This window comes from Austrofundulus limnaeus, unplaced genomic scaffold, assembly GCF_001266775.1.
Source record: "Austrofundulus limnaeus strain Quisiro unplaced genomic scaffold, Austrofundulus_limnaeus-1.0 Scaffold101, whole genome shotgun sequence".
Classification (NCBI taxonomy): Eukaryota; Metazoa; Chordata; class Actinopteri; order Cyprinodontiformes; family Rivulidae; genus Austrofundulus; species Austrofundulus limnaeus.
This window is the reverse complement of record NW_013952503.1, coordinates 1,325,794-1,340,422: the sequence shown is the minus strand read 5'-3', so window position 1 is coordinate 1,340,422 and position 14,629 is coordinate 1,325,794. Positions and strand designations below refer to the sequence as shown.

The 14,629-nt window shown below is 36.5% G+C and overlaps 1 long non-coding RNA gene across 1 annotated transcript; it reads right to left on the bottom strand.

The window, feature by feature from the left end:
• Nucleotides 1-281: 281 nt before the first annotated feature.
• On the bottom strand, nt 282-14,119 carry LOC106521024 (uncharacterized). The gene is made up of 4 exons (XR_001310620.1): nt 13,876-14,119; nt 13,732-13,806; nt 13,590-13,667; nt 282-1,908 (listed from the first exon to the last, which is right to left on the bottom strand). It is a non-coding gene; the product is annotated as an uncharacterized LOC106521024 (long non-coding RNA).
• Between the last annotated feature and the right edge of the window lie 510 nt (nt 14,120-14,629).

Genomic DNA, 14,629 nt, shown 5'->3' with positions numbered 1-14,629 from the left:
CAGCAGAAAAGCCTTATATTTTAGTCATTTTCCCTGCAAGCTTGCAATTTTTTTGCATTTTTAGCTGGTAAATCTTWATATCCAAAATTGTTTTGAGATCTCTTCTTTAAAATAAAATCTAAAAGTATTCATTAGAGTAACCTGAAAATAGGATTCAGACCAAATATCAATGAGTTATCCAGATTATGAAGACAAGAAAAAGTTTTTACACATATTGCTAAATCAGTTCATGCTCTGGTGAACTAAAACACCATATTTCTTTTGATATTTGTGAAATGTGTGTTGTCTTTMCATCTACTTACTGAAATATTTTTGTCTGTCATTTAGGAAAAAAAACACATTACATCATAAAGATAAAATCAGATTTTGTAAAAATCTAACCAGATTCCATAAAGACTATGATGTAATAAACTATTCTGATTATGTTTAATAGTTTGTGTTTTTCATACTTCACAATAGCCTCATATGATCAAATACATTGTTGGGTAAAAAAAAGAGACTTCACTGAGAAAGCATCAAGAAAATCAAGGGTGTTCACATATTTGTGTTCAGTAATTATGATACTGATTTTGTTCCATAGCTGAGCAGCCCTATTCACATCTATGGTCTTTAGAATTGTCGAACTTAACATGAATTGTTTTAGACTATAAACTGAAAAACCCGAAGTCATACTTATACAAGGAGAACATGGAACCTAGCAGAAAGTGAAACCCAGGACTTTCTTGTTGTGAGGCACCAGACCTAACCACCCATACCACTGTACAGCCACAGTCATAGATTTTTTACTTTCTGTGGTCTGTAATCATTTGTTTTTACCCATTTTCATGTAGCTRTGGGAAGAAGATCAGCCCTGTAATTGTTCTTCCAACCACTCTCGCTTACAACTTGCACCACTTTAGGAAAGTGTTAATTTATCTAACAGCATGTGCTAATTGCCCCTTACTTTTGCCATAAAACTTTTTATGTACTTCACATAATGAGGTTCGTTGTTAACTTTGTATCAGAAGGTGTTCTCTGCTTCTTCAAATGTCTTTGTCATACTCAGTTTCCAGGCAAGTGAAGGGCATGGTGATGAGAAAAGCAGAGCATAATACAGGGCTGGCATTGCTGCAGCAGGAACTTGACAAGTTTAATGAAGACAGGCAGGGAAACAAAGAGAAGGGAGAGAAAAGACAGATCCAGCAATGGCTGTGGGTCAAATGAATGATGAGAGACTGGAGAAGCTGCTCAGCAGCAGCTCACAAAAGAGCTTCAAAGCTCCCACAAATTCAAGCACAAGACTGAGGCTTGGCCATGATATACAGGGTAATAAAGTTATTAAAAGCCTCAGAGGCATTTTACATCAAGGGGGTGATTGGACAAAACGACCTCACTTAGGTATGATGTTTTGGGAACGGACCTGACAGTCGTAACCCACAACTCTCCCAAAGATCCTCTGATATCCGTAAACGAGGAATGTTTCTCTTGGAACGCAACCCGGAGCTCTGAATTTATGTAGGTCTTTAAAGTGAGTGAGGTTTTACTGAGTGGGGGCTGCTGTTTGATGCTCAGCTGAGAAGCACCAGGTGGGTTTTGAGGGTTCAGCTTGGAAATAGAGTAATTCAATAAGATGTCTGTGAATACATTCTTGGATATTTTATTGCTTGTTTAACACTGGATTTGCAAGACCCCCTTTCCTTTCTGTCAACAATCAGTTACAAGATTTCATGGTTTGGGGGAATCCGAAGAAGATAATGTTCATTATAAGGAGGAGATGGTTCATTTTTTTTTCCAAGATCTTTTGAACATAAACAGTTTTACTTTGCCCAATAAAATGTAGAGCCCCAAATCTCAAAGTCAGGTGTTCCGAGGAGTAAACTGGGGATCGAGGCTTGCCTTCTCCAAACGTAAATCACAGCTTTTATTAACCTGAAAACACAAGAACACAATGGAGAAAAGTTAATTCAGTGAATACATTCTGTCATCTGGAAGTGAAACGTTTCTGGATCTTTTGTCAGATTACAGGCAAACATTTGTTTCAAACTGATAGTCAAGACTTCTGATTTTTCCCATCCTCCAAATTCAGAATCAACTGCTGATTCTCTCTGGTATTGATTCCATTTTAGTTTGATCCTTTTTCCTGATGACGAGTCACTCTGCGAGCCCCAAGAATCAGTGTTTATCAGGAAGAATGGCTATTTAAAGCAAATGTGTTGAAGGAGACTGTGCTGTTTTTGTCTACATTAATTGCAAAACAACATGAAACAACAGAACCGAACCTCTCTCCACGGATAGCCTCGACTGGCTGGACAGCTTGTCATGGCTTCAAAACCGTATCTCAGCGTTGAGATAAGGTGTGTTTATGTGTGTGTTCTAGCTTGTCAGCTGGGTGCTAATAGAGTCTGTTTGTCAGTGTTTGCCTGATGTAAACTTGTGTGTGTAGTCATTTTGGGTGTACCAGAGCAATTTGTCAATAAACAGATAAATAAAAATGGATGTGTGTTAGTGTGTCCAAACACGTTTTTGCAGCACAGGTGCCCATGAGAAAAAGCTCAAAGATCTTCCAAACAGCATTTTTTAAAAGGTTTTTTTAAGGCTCTTAGTAAAATCTCAGGTCCTGTGTTACCTTTTTTTGGGCTTGATTAAGAAAAAAAAAAGAAAAAACAACTTCAGCCAAAACTACAAATTAACTTTGAGTCAATCGTTTCAGAAAAGAGACATAGGAATTTCTGTCAACTGAAGTGATTCATGCATTTGAGCTTCTGACTCCAAAAGGAGATGTTCTCTGTAGGCCTGAGCCAGGATGGATTACAGAAAAAAAAAATCCAGATAAGTGCTACCTAAAAAAAGATGTACAGTACATTAAACACTAGGAATAAATGCAATTTGAATAATTATGAGAATTAATATGTTTTTAAAGAGGGCATATCATTCAAAATTCACTTTTTTAGTTGTTAAATACGTTTTGAGTCTCTAGGAGTGCAGAAAAGTTTGGTCCCYCTCTTTGTATTCTGTTTGGGTGATATATTTTTAATCTGTTCAGTATTCTCTATTCCCTATTATGTTTTCTGAATAATAACATCACCATACTTGCTGTGGAACTGCTAAACAAAGTAATGGACTTCAGGCTAACSAATTTTGCAAATTCACCATTTTTATTTCTTGCAGCGATTTGTGTTGTCCAAGTTCCACATGCGTGGGCACTAAAGTACAGTAAGTGGTAAATGGCTTGAACTTATTTAGCACTTTATCCCTGCCAACTCCAAAATGCTTTTCACTTCGATCAGTTACTTATTCACACACATTTAAACACAGATGATATTAAGCTACAGCCACAGCTTCCCTGGGGCACACTGACAGAGGTGGGGCTGCCATGCACCACCACCAGTCACTCTGACCACCATCAGTAGGCAAGGTGGGTAAAGTGTCTTGCCCAAAGACACAATGACTGAAACGTTTGGAATGGATCAAATTGGCAACCCACCAACAGGACGACTCCCCTAACCACTCTGCCACAGCCGCCCACAGTAAAACTATGCTCCATATTCATATTGTACTTGGAATGTATGSGGAGTGTGTAAACACAGTAATACCCATTGCGATGCATTCATTTAAAGGTCCAGTTCATCAACTTCATTGTCCTCTGGCTCTGGGTCAGACTCTGGCTCCAACATGTAAGGCTTGACAGACAAGTATTTTGTTGTTGACATCTTTTAATTAGTTTGTAAGAATAAGTATCTGCAACGCTAGATAATCCTATGTCAGCTGTCAAACTACAGATAAATCAAAACAGGATGGGGTGGAAAATGATCTATGTCACTAGGAATGAGACTTGGAGGGGGGCGGGATGAGAAGCACCTCATTTGTACTGTATTAAAAGAGACAGCACCGAAATGAGTTGCTCTCAGAACAGGAGTGAAAGAAGGGCCTGCTGAGCTACGGTAACCAGGAATTCAGACCAAAGCACTGCAGCTCCACTTTATAGACCTCAACTGAATTATTTAAATGTGAAAAAAGAAGGATTCAACATTTTAAAGTTTTTTTTCATTGTTTTCTACAATTTAATTTTAACYCTTCCCAAAAATTAATTAACAAACAGCAAAATAAGTGCAACTCAGTTAAAAAAAAGTCATTTCAGGGTCTAACAAACAAAAACTCTTCCCCCCATTCTACTTTCCCCAACTCTAAAAACCACAAAGAAACCTGCAGTTTGTCAATGAAACTGGAGATTTGTTGCACAAATGTGCAATTAATTTAGTGTGATCAGCCCATTTTCACACCACATCAAAAACGGACTGGGTCTGAACTACCAGACAGTGTCTGCTTCAACAAAACTTAATCACAACCTCATATACAACCCACTTCCCAAAGCCACAAAGGAGAAATGAGACCCCCTTGGTTATGGTTATTTGCTCTAAGTGTCCCAGGCCATAACAGAACAATAATGAAGGATTTCATGGACTAAACAAAGAAGTTAACTTAGTCTAATTCGATTTTCCTACGGTCTGAAAGAAAAAATATTTTGAAGATTTTAGTACTCTACTTGGAGCCCCTCTACTTGCAAATACCCACAATTTTAACCATAACACACCCCTGATACACACTGTATCTCTTGAGACATTTCTATTAAGTTAGCTTAGTCTGGCTAGTTGCTACCATACTTTTCCAGATACTGTATAAAATCCTTGTCCTGGCACATTCCACTGCCTCCTCCACAGTGTGCAGCAAAGTGCTTGTTTGAAACCTTTCAATAAAATCTTTCTCGGCCTGTGTGAATATTTTGAGTGCTTAAGATAAACAGCTATTGGTTTAGGAATATTTCTCTCACACAATTTCTTATCATCTCCAGGTAGAATCATACCTTGAACTTATTTTTTTGAAAGCACAATTTCTCCCTCTCTTTATATGTATATTTATATTCTGTTTGAGTCACGTCTGGAGCCCAGTGACTGACACAATAAGTTTGGTATCTTATTTGATTGAAATGCCTCAGAGCAATAACAATTTGCTACAGCAAACAGCTTGCAAATAAAGCTTGTATCCCTGAGCAATAATAAAAAGTCTCATGTGGGAGAGGTTATATTAAGACTGTGAGAAATCAAGCTGATAGAAGATGCTCAGCTTTACTCAGAGCTTGGGTCCCAGCAAATATTCAAACAGTGCAACAAAGCTAAGCTAACATGGTACAATGTCAAAAACTCCTAAAGCAACATAAGTAATTTGCCCCATCTGAAATTATATATCATAATTTAATGTGTTTGTGTGCACATAACTCTGAGAAATCTAGTCTCATGTTGTTCAAATTCCGTTTTTCCACCACATCACTCTTACTGAAGGAAGGTTTCTTCATATGTGTTTTTCAGGCACTGTTCCATCTTGTGCCTAAGCTGAGGGGTTGGAAAAAGTAGCTTAAGAGGCTTTAGCTATGGCAATTTTTTTCCTTCCTTTTAGCTAAACTTTACCCTGCTTGTTTATACATGAAATGTTCACTATGAATGAATAAAGAAACAACTTTGTTTACTTACACAATGTATTCAGTATTTTTGACAGATTTCAAAGACCATTAAAACAAATCATTGTTTATATTTGGATAGATGGTTTGATCAACCAAACAGATTTTGATTATAGCCAAGGAGCTTACTTTGGACTTGTCATGGTGTTGTATCTGCTGCTTGATTCACAAAAGAGCAGATCCACTTCCTTCAACTACTCTGGAAAAGTCAACAGGTGGGTATGATATTGTTGCAAAAATGTTATCAAAGGCCTGTTCAAGATTACAGCTAAGATGGACTTTGGATATAAAAAGCTGCACATCATTCGAACATTTGGAAATTTCTTAACTTTTGTTTGTTAGTTGTTACATGTACTAGGAATGATACACTGAACTCAGACTGGTTTGGGAGGCTTTATTTATTTATGAATTACTGAATGAAAAGGGTGCAAAAAGACAAAAAAAAATCTTAGAATATCTACCCCTTCCTAAAACAAAGAAAGGAATGAATAGAATAGAATAGAATAGAAATAGAATAGAATATAATATAATATTTTTGTCTATAGGAAGAAAGTGTTAAGTGTTTGTTATACACAACTATTGCTTAAAACTGGAAGGATCAATTGAACTTTGAAGTTTAACTAACATTCACTAAAACTGCAGAAAAATACTAAAACATACAAGGACAGCAACCACCTTACAAATAAAGAAGGCCAAATAAGTATACAAAATTATTAAGAAAGACAGAAGAATGGATGCTGTTTTCACAAGAATTTAAATAATATAAGTGTGAAGATATTTTTGACAGGTTTTGCTGATGTAGTGCTGTAGCCTATTCCATTGGAGCAGTTTATTTCATTGTGTTTTGATACACACAAAACTTACTCCCTGTTTTTTGTAGGATGGTCTTTGTAACAAGTAAAATGTGATGTGTTTAAATAAGTTTCAATTTAAGTGGTCTATTTAGATGTAACTGGAGCAATCTGTGTAGAAATGCCAATGGGCTGTGTTGTTGCAAATATTGTCTTAGATTAAACAAAAGACAAAAAAAAAAAAAAAACACAACTTTCTGCAATAGAGAACTGTTTCTTTATATATGTTTGGCTGTGGGGTAGATGGGGTCAGGCAGGGAAGAAGAGGTCCAAATGTGATAGTCATGCTTTGCCACAGGTTTTAGAAAAAAGCCGATTTCATTGACACGTTCCTAAATTGAATCAGGCCTTCAAAGAAGAGCTGAACATTTGCTTTATCACATGTAAATATAAGTTCCAATGAGTACAAATGTTGTTCATGATTGCCCCTTAAACCCCATTGTCTCTGTATTGGATAAGTTATTATTTGATTACAATCTGGAGTTAGACAATGATGAAGATTCACTTATAAAGCATAAATAAAATGTATGTTTTTCACTCTCAGCATTGAAATTGTTAAAACTGAATGTGTACATTTACATTCCTGCACACTGATGCGTGATAGGATCCATGTTTTAAGGTCAGCAGCTACAAAAACCCCTTTTTATTTTGCTAAGTGTTAAACTTTAACTAGTTGCAGCTTTGAGGTTTGTGCATACAATACTAACAAGGTCACACAAGCTTAGTTTCCTGTTCACATGCTTGCAGGGTCCGAACTCCACTTTTCTTCTGGAGATAACCTTCCCAAAGCAACAGATGTCCCAGGACTGAGGGCCATGTGAGTCACAGATTATCTGTGTTTACAAGGCTCGGCGTCATTACAGGCCTAGACGTGAAGAGTCCACCAGTTTATCTGTTACCTGGCCTCACTGGTCTAACAGGCTCCTGTGTGAAGAGTTCAAATTGGAGCTGACAGTTGGTAAACAAGCTGGAACTCATCTAACCACGCTCAGTGAGATAGCTAATTCAAAAATATTTGTGTATATCTGTGTTTGGGATAATTTGGAGGAAAGATGGAGGTTTTTCTCAGCCCTGAGGACACAATTAGCCTTCCTCATTGCACCTAGTAGAACATGGTGAGGTTCCAACTCCAGGGCTCCATTAAATCTTTTGATTAGCCAGCCACAGTTTGTGGCTGAGCACTGCCTTCATCTTTTTCAACTGTGTGCCTTAGACAGCAGCAAACAAGTACGGAAAATGGTTTTGTTAAAAAAAAATGAATTAAAATAAAACAAAATTCAAATGTTTTAAAAAATGTAAGGCTACATGAAAATTTCTGAGTTTCTTTAATAATAAATTCCTTTGCCAACATTAAAGTTTTCAACCATACCAGCTAATAAATGCTGTTATCATGATGTGTGTGCGATTGTTGGTGTGCGTGTGACTGTGTCGTCGTCTGAATGCACTAGAGGGGTAATTCTGTCAATGCTGCCAACTCTTCAGTACATTAAACCCATTTGCAGCATAATTATGTGCAACTAGCAGCTAAATTGCCATATCATCTGGGCTTTATAAATTCACTGTCTTGGATTCCACTCTTGGTCTCTTTGTTGCAAATAAACACTTAAACACACTCACACACAAACACACTCACACACAAGTGACATCTCTTATCAATCAAACACGTAGGAAACAAAGAGGCATCCACAGGGTGATTGTAATCATCCATGTACGCCTCTTTTATCTTGAGGAGAGGGAAGATAAGATGATCACCTGCCTCAAATAAACAGAGAGATAGTAACCCTTTTTGTCATTGTCATGCAATAACCTGCGACATATGCTAATGGGCAATAAAGACTTGTGAGCAAGCACATACTCAAGTGCAACCTGAGGGCACCACTGAATGTGGGTGAAAATAAACAACRCACAAATTGTAAACTGGATGTAAATGAGTTGTAGGAGGAAACATAAAATAAAGGTCACAATGATGTTAGCACTACAGTGGCTTAGTTGGTTTCAGTTTGAGTCAGAAGGTGATTTATTTGAACAAAAAACTGTAATCTTTGATTTTACAAAAGTTCATTTTTAATTATGGTGGATTGAAAGCACAAAGCAGTTATTTTGTGATGCTAGGTATTCACAAGCAACAAAGTGTAAATGGAAAAAAAACTGTTACTTTTATTGTAGATGACAAACAAGGGTGTCATCTTTTGAAGACTTTTGGGATGTTAAATGGTCTGTTTTAACAAAAAACAAACTAACATTTAAACAAGCATAATCATTGTACATTTTACAATGAAAACCCACTACCACAAAAATTACAAGGTTACCCTACGGAAAAGAAGACCAAAATCCAAATTTACTTTGATGGCTAATTAAAAATTAATTAAAAATTCTTCTTACCATAGTGTTGTATGCATAGTAGGACATAGCTTTTATTATTATTTTTAAAATTTTAAATAAATAAAATTATGTTTATACAAGACCTGAAAGTTAAAATGTTTTATTTTGAGGACAACATCTCCATACCTGTTTCYATTGACCATGAAAATGCGCAAATTAGAATTTTGAAAATAAATTTGCTTAATGGAAACACGTCAGTTTAAAAAAAACATATTTTTTGACAAAATGGTTTTGCACTAGGATGAGGTGGATTTTTGGCCATATCGAAATTATTATATTTCACAAAACCACAATGGAAACACTTTTTTCACACCACAAGGAGTCACGTGATCAACAACTGGATGTTTCTACAGGAAAAACAGACGACAAAGAAGAAGACAACAGGAAGTTGAAGTAGTAGTAAATTCACCGAATACAATTTCCCAAAAGTGCTGTAAAAGTAGCTGCTCCCAATTATAAGGGGCTTGTTGTTTAAAAGCCTCGATGAGATGCCAACATCTCCTCTGATGGCTAATGATGAGCACTAGTGTCGTGGTAGCAATGTTTATGTGTTTACATCCAATGCCGCCATGTTTGTAATGACTTATTATGAGAACAATTGCATTCACACGTGACTTTAACAGCATTTCTTACTTAATAGAAACACAGCAATTGCGAAACTGTTTTTTTAWCATTGACAGAATATCGATAAAGTTTTGCGCACATTTGTAATGGCAATGCAGGTCATGTTACTTTCAAGGACCAAGTCAATTAAATCCCTTGTTTCCTTATTCCAAACATTTATATAAAAAAATTAAAGCCTTAATGTAACCAAAAACAGCATGGACTTCCCTAAGGACCCTAAGGCTCCATAATCTATCTTCACACAGGATGATKACTTTTATGATGCTTTCTATGATCTACAGGCTCTGGTCATAAAATTAGAATATCATGAAAAAGTTTATTTTTTTCTGTAATTCCATTCAAAATGTGAAACTTCTTTATTATAAACATTCATTACACACAGTCTGATATATTTTAACTGTTTATTTCTTTAATTTTGATGATTATAAAAGACAACCAATAAAAATCCAAAATTCAGTACTTCAGAAAATTAGAATATTGTGAAAAGCTTCAACAATGAAGATACCTGGTGCCACACTCTAATCAGCTAATTAACTTAAAACACCTGCAAAGGCCTTTAAATGGTCTYTCAGTCTAGTTCTATAGGCTACACAATCATGGGGAAGACTGCTGACTTGACAGTTGTCCAAAAGACGACCATCGACACCTTGCACAAGGAGGGCAAGACACAAAAGGTCATCGCTAAAGAGGCTGGCTGTTCACAGAGCTCTGCGTGCAAGCACATTAATAGAGAGGCGAAGGGAAGGAAATTATGTTGTAGAAAATAAAAGCGTACAAACAATAAGGATAACCACACCCTGGAGAGGATTTTGAAACAAAACCATTCAAAAATGTGTGGGAGATTCACAAAGAGTGGACTGCAGCTGGAGTCAGTGCTTCAAGAACCACGCACAAACATATGCAAGCATGTGAAAGACAGTTTTAATTCTAAATTGTTATTTTTTACAAAATAGTTTTAAGAACAAACATAACCTAAAATGTTATTTTTTACAAAATAGTTTTAAGAACAAACATAACCTAAAAAACTGCACAGTCTATCCCCAACAAATGAAACAATATAAAACAAATAAAACAGATATTCCAAAAGTCAGGCCTGGACTGTGTTTCCAAACTGTGTCTCACTCTAGATCTCCAAATGTGKCTTGTCGTCAGACCTTATCAACTCTGATAGCAGGATGCCAGGACTTGAGGATAGAAGCAGTCAGAGACATGCAAAGAGGGTGCAATTGTTGTGTAGTCAGGTCAAAACAGGAGTCTGATTCCCATAGAGGGGAACTCACAACAAAAAGGCAAGTTTTCAATGGACAGAGAACCAACAATCACCCGAGATGAGAGAGAGTGCACTGCACAGAAGCCCCCAGGGGCGCAATAAATAGAAGGGCATTTGAGAGGCTATAATCTTGTTACTACTAATACTTCCTATATATAGTTTAGGTTTATTGTCCTCTAGGAACTTTACCAGGGCCTCGACAGATTTAAAGGTCCTCAATAAATGATTAATTTGGTAGTAGCAATGCACCTGGTTTGCAATTTTCTCTTTGTATTGCTCCTTTTCATTTCTCTTCTGGTTTGGGGAATTCTAAAAACAATGCAATGGCAGGTTTGATTTGTCCCTTGGCAATTTGCACAGCCTATTTTCGAGCATGGGGAAACTATTTTGCTGATTTAAGGGGACTTTATCCCACTTTTAATAAGAATCAAACATTTAAACTATGAAAGAAACTAATCGTTCAGCATGCGGGATAAATGTAAATCTTGTGATTCCCTGACATAAACTGCACTCATTCTGTAGCCTTTCCACTGTGATTCAGATAGAATGTTCTAATATACAGAACAGAAATGTTCTAGTGGAACATCACTGTCAATTTGTTTTGCACTATTTTTTCATCAACCACTCCTACCTTATAGCTGGTTGCAGAGGACATTTTGATGAACACATTTCATTTTCTGAACCTGTATGCAAAACAAATGTTTTAAGTGAACATCATCCACTGGCTGGAAGCAATTCTGCCATAAAGCTTTGCACACTTCGATTTGCAATAAACCCAGAACTGTCATTTAGGCTAAGTTCACACTGCAGGTCTTAATGCTTAATTCAGAATTTTTGAAAAAAAAATCCCTTTTTTGTTTGTGTGTTTAGATTACAATTTAAATGTGACCTCCATCAGACTAGTGAGAACTCTCCACAACACTGATGCTACCTGCATGTAGGATTAATACCTACACCTCTTATAACAAGGCTATAAGGATATTATTTTAGCAAGGATCATTTTATTTTCGGTAAAATATTCTTCCTGTGCAAAGTGAAAGGACACATAAAAGTGACTCTCAGTCAGTGAATTTTGATTTGATCCATAAATAAATGCGATCATTTATTTTACACAATCAAACAAAATCACTACCGTACACTTAATTGTGAGCAACCAATTTCCTACAAAAAAGTTTAACAACAAACTTTGAGGTTTAGATGTTAATAAACCATTTGTTTGCTGCACATTTCTTGAGTTTTGGCAGGGCAGGTTTAAGAGGAAAGAAAGGAGGAAGAGTGRTTAGTTTTAACTTTAACCATTAAAGAATGTGGATTTACCCAAAAAGGGCAGATGTCTCTCAACAAATTCAGTTGAACCTCAGGTACGCTTAGCAACAAACAGCCATTATCTTGACCGGGGATCACCACCACCGCTCAAGTCGAAGAAGATCGTCCAACTGATGAAGAACTTCTTGGAACCTCATCCACTCGGACACTTTCGAGGTGTGTTTAGGTTACTCCTTCAGCATTTTCATCTGAGCTGCTGCTCGAAGATCAGAGACGAAGCACTTTTTTGCTATCCGTCCGCTTGGAAGTTTCAAAACAAAAGTTTCTCTGTGAGGAACTTTGGTAAGCAAAAATAAACAAGACCGAGTGAGGGTCTGTCCAGGCTGAGAGGTTCTCCCTTTGACTCATGGATTAATCCTCACAGCCAGGCTGGTTCTCCTCTGAGCCTGTTGCGTTCTCGAGCATTTGCTTTCCAACAACTCCACAGACTGACTGACAGTTAGAGATGTTAGTTTTAAAAGAAAGGAAGTGTTATTGAGCACTGCCAGGTGTTGTTTGTCTTAAACAAAAATTGTTGACATTTGCACCTGTCGTACAGTCTGTTCTGACCTGCTCTCTGGTGAGAGTGCTTTAAAAAAGAATGATTTACTGAAGACTTAAAAAATGAATTATTTCATATAAAACATTCATTATAATGATTCAGATAAAAATAATTATAAAATGTTTAATAATAAAGCTAAACCATAATGCAAAGTTAAGCAAAATATTTAAATTTAAAAATCTATTAATTACTGTGGTTTCACAGTTAAAGTTCAAGCAGTGATTTACATCAAAGCACAATAAAACATTGTAATACCATTTTTTTGTRTTTTATGTTTTATACATTGATAAAATTATGAATGAAAGAAGATTATTCTGTTTATTATCTGATTAATAAGAAGAAAATGTCTCTTTACTGTTTAAGAAAACATGTTATGACTTTAACTCGAACAGAGTTCTGTCTCTTTAAAGGAGGCCTTCTTAGAGCAAGGTCAAAGACAGGTGGAACTGTTTATTCCACCCCTAGGTGACCACTACACGCATGTGCAGAAAATGACAAGRTGACATTAAGCTCACTTTAGATCATATTTAATAGCATATTTAAAAACATAGAGAACAGTGGGGCAAAGTTWATGGAATAAAATATAGCCTTCAAAACTGAATGATGGGAGYTCCACAGGGTTCAGTCTTAGGTCAGTTGCTTTTTTGTTTATACATCAATGATTTACCGGACAGTTGTAAMTATGCCAAATGGGAGATGCATGCAGATGACACTATTATATATGTATCTACAAAGACTACAACAGGCAGCGGAGCTACTGGACAGGGAGATGGTGGGAGTGTCTCAGTGGTTTAAGAATCACTGTCTGACTCTGCACTGCATTAAAACAGTCTCAATGTGTTTTACAATTTGTSTGTAGCAACTTGTCAATTGTGATTGATCAGAGAAAAATCCAAAAAAGTGGATGAGTTTAACAATCTGGGTGTAATTTTAAGTTCCCACCTTAAYTTTGAGTCTCACATTAGGAAAGTGCCTAAAACCATTAAGACAAACAAACTGTTTTCATCTTATAAGATAATGTCTATGTAGAAAAGCTGATCAAGTGTACCTGCATGTATGATGATTAGTGTTTTCCTGTGGCTTCTCTGTAGCTGATTGACTCACCTGTTGASTGTTCCACTAATGAGCTCCAGGGCTTTATAAGGATCACGTGACAGTTCGGTCGGTGCTGAAGCATCACACCTGTTTGATAGTGTTTTGTAGCCTTAAAGTTAAAAGTCTAAAGTTAATAGTTATTTATACTTACCTCCTTTTTTCAAGGTTCCCATGTCAAGACGTTTTGTGCCCACGGMCAGCTCTTTGGATTTTTGCCACTACGGATCTGCGACAGAGGTTTTTGTTGAATCAAGTTTTTTTGCCTTGCCACTCTGCCTGAAGAAAGTTTACTCACCTTTGGATTCTACCCTTCCTGGAGCCTCACCACTTCCTGGAACCTGTAAGAATCAAACAAACAAAGAGAGAGTGAGAGAGAGAGAGAGTGAGGGGACTGTTTCTATTTTAAAAGTCCAACCAAGGACTGGGTTTGAAAATWAGCAACAACGGCTGCTTTTTTAAAATAATGTAACATTGTATTTTGTGCTGTCCTTGATCAAACAAAAATGAATGAATGATTTATACAGCATGTGATTGGTATCAACGGGCCTCATGCAAGAACATGTTTGTATTCTTTTTTTGTCACTTCAGTAGAAAACAAAACCAAATATTATTAGTTTATTTAGTTTATTTATTTCTTCATCATCAGTGACTTTTTTTAAAGAGAAGAGAAAATAGAGAGAGAGAGAGACAAACAGAGAGAGAAGTAATTAGAAAGATTGAAATAGCGATTAGAAGTATATTAAATATACACCAACAAAACACAGGACCACACACCCAACATCTGTCCGCTCACATGAAAAATAAATGGATAAATACATGGAGGGCATATATAAATATTTACACATACCCATACATTTATAAATATATGCATACATACAGTACATGCCTACTTTCATAAATATTGTCAGTATATACACACATACATATATACACACTCAGTGACCAGTCAGAACCCCCCGGATCAGAACACCTGTTTGAGCGGTTGTGAACATGCGTGTATATACACGATTTCTTCAATGGAATATTTAATAGTGACTATGGAGGACCGA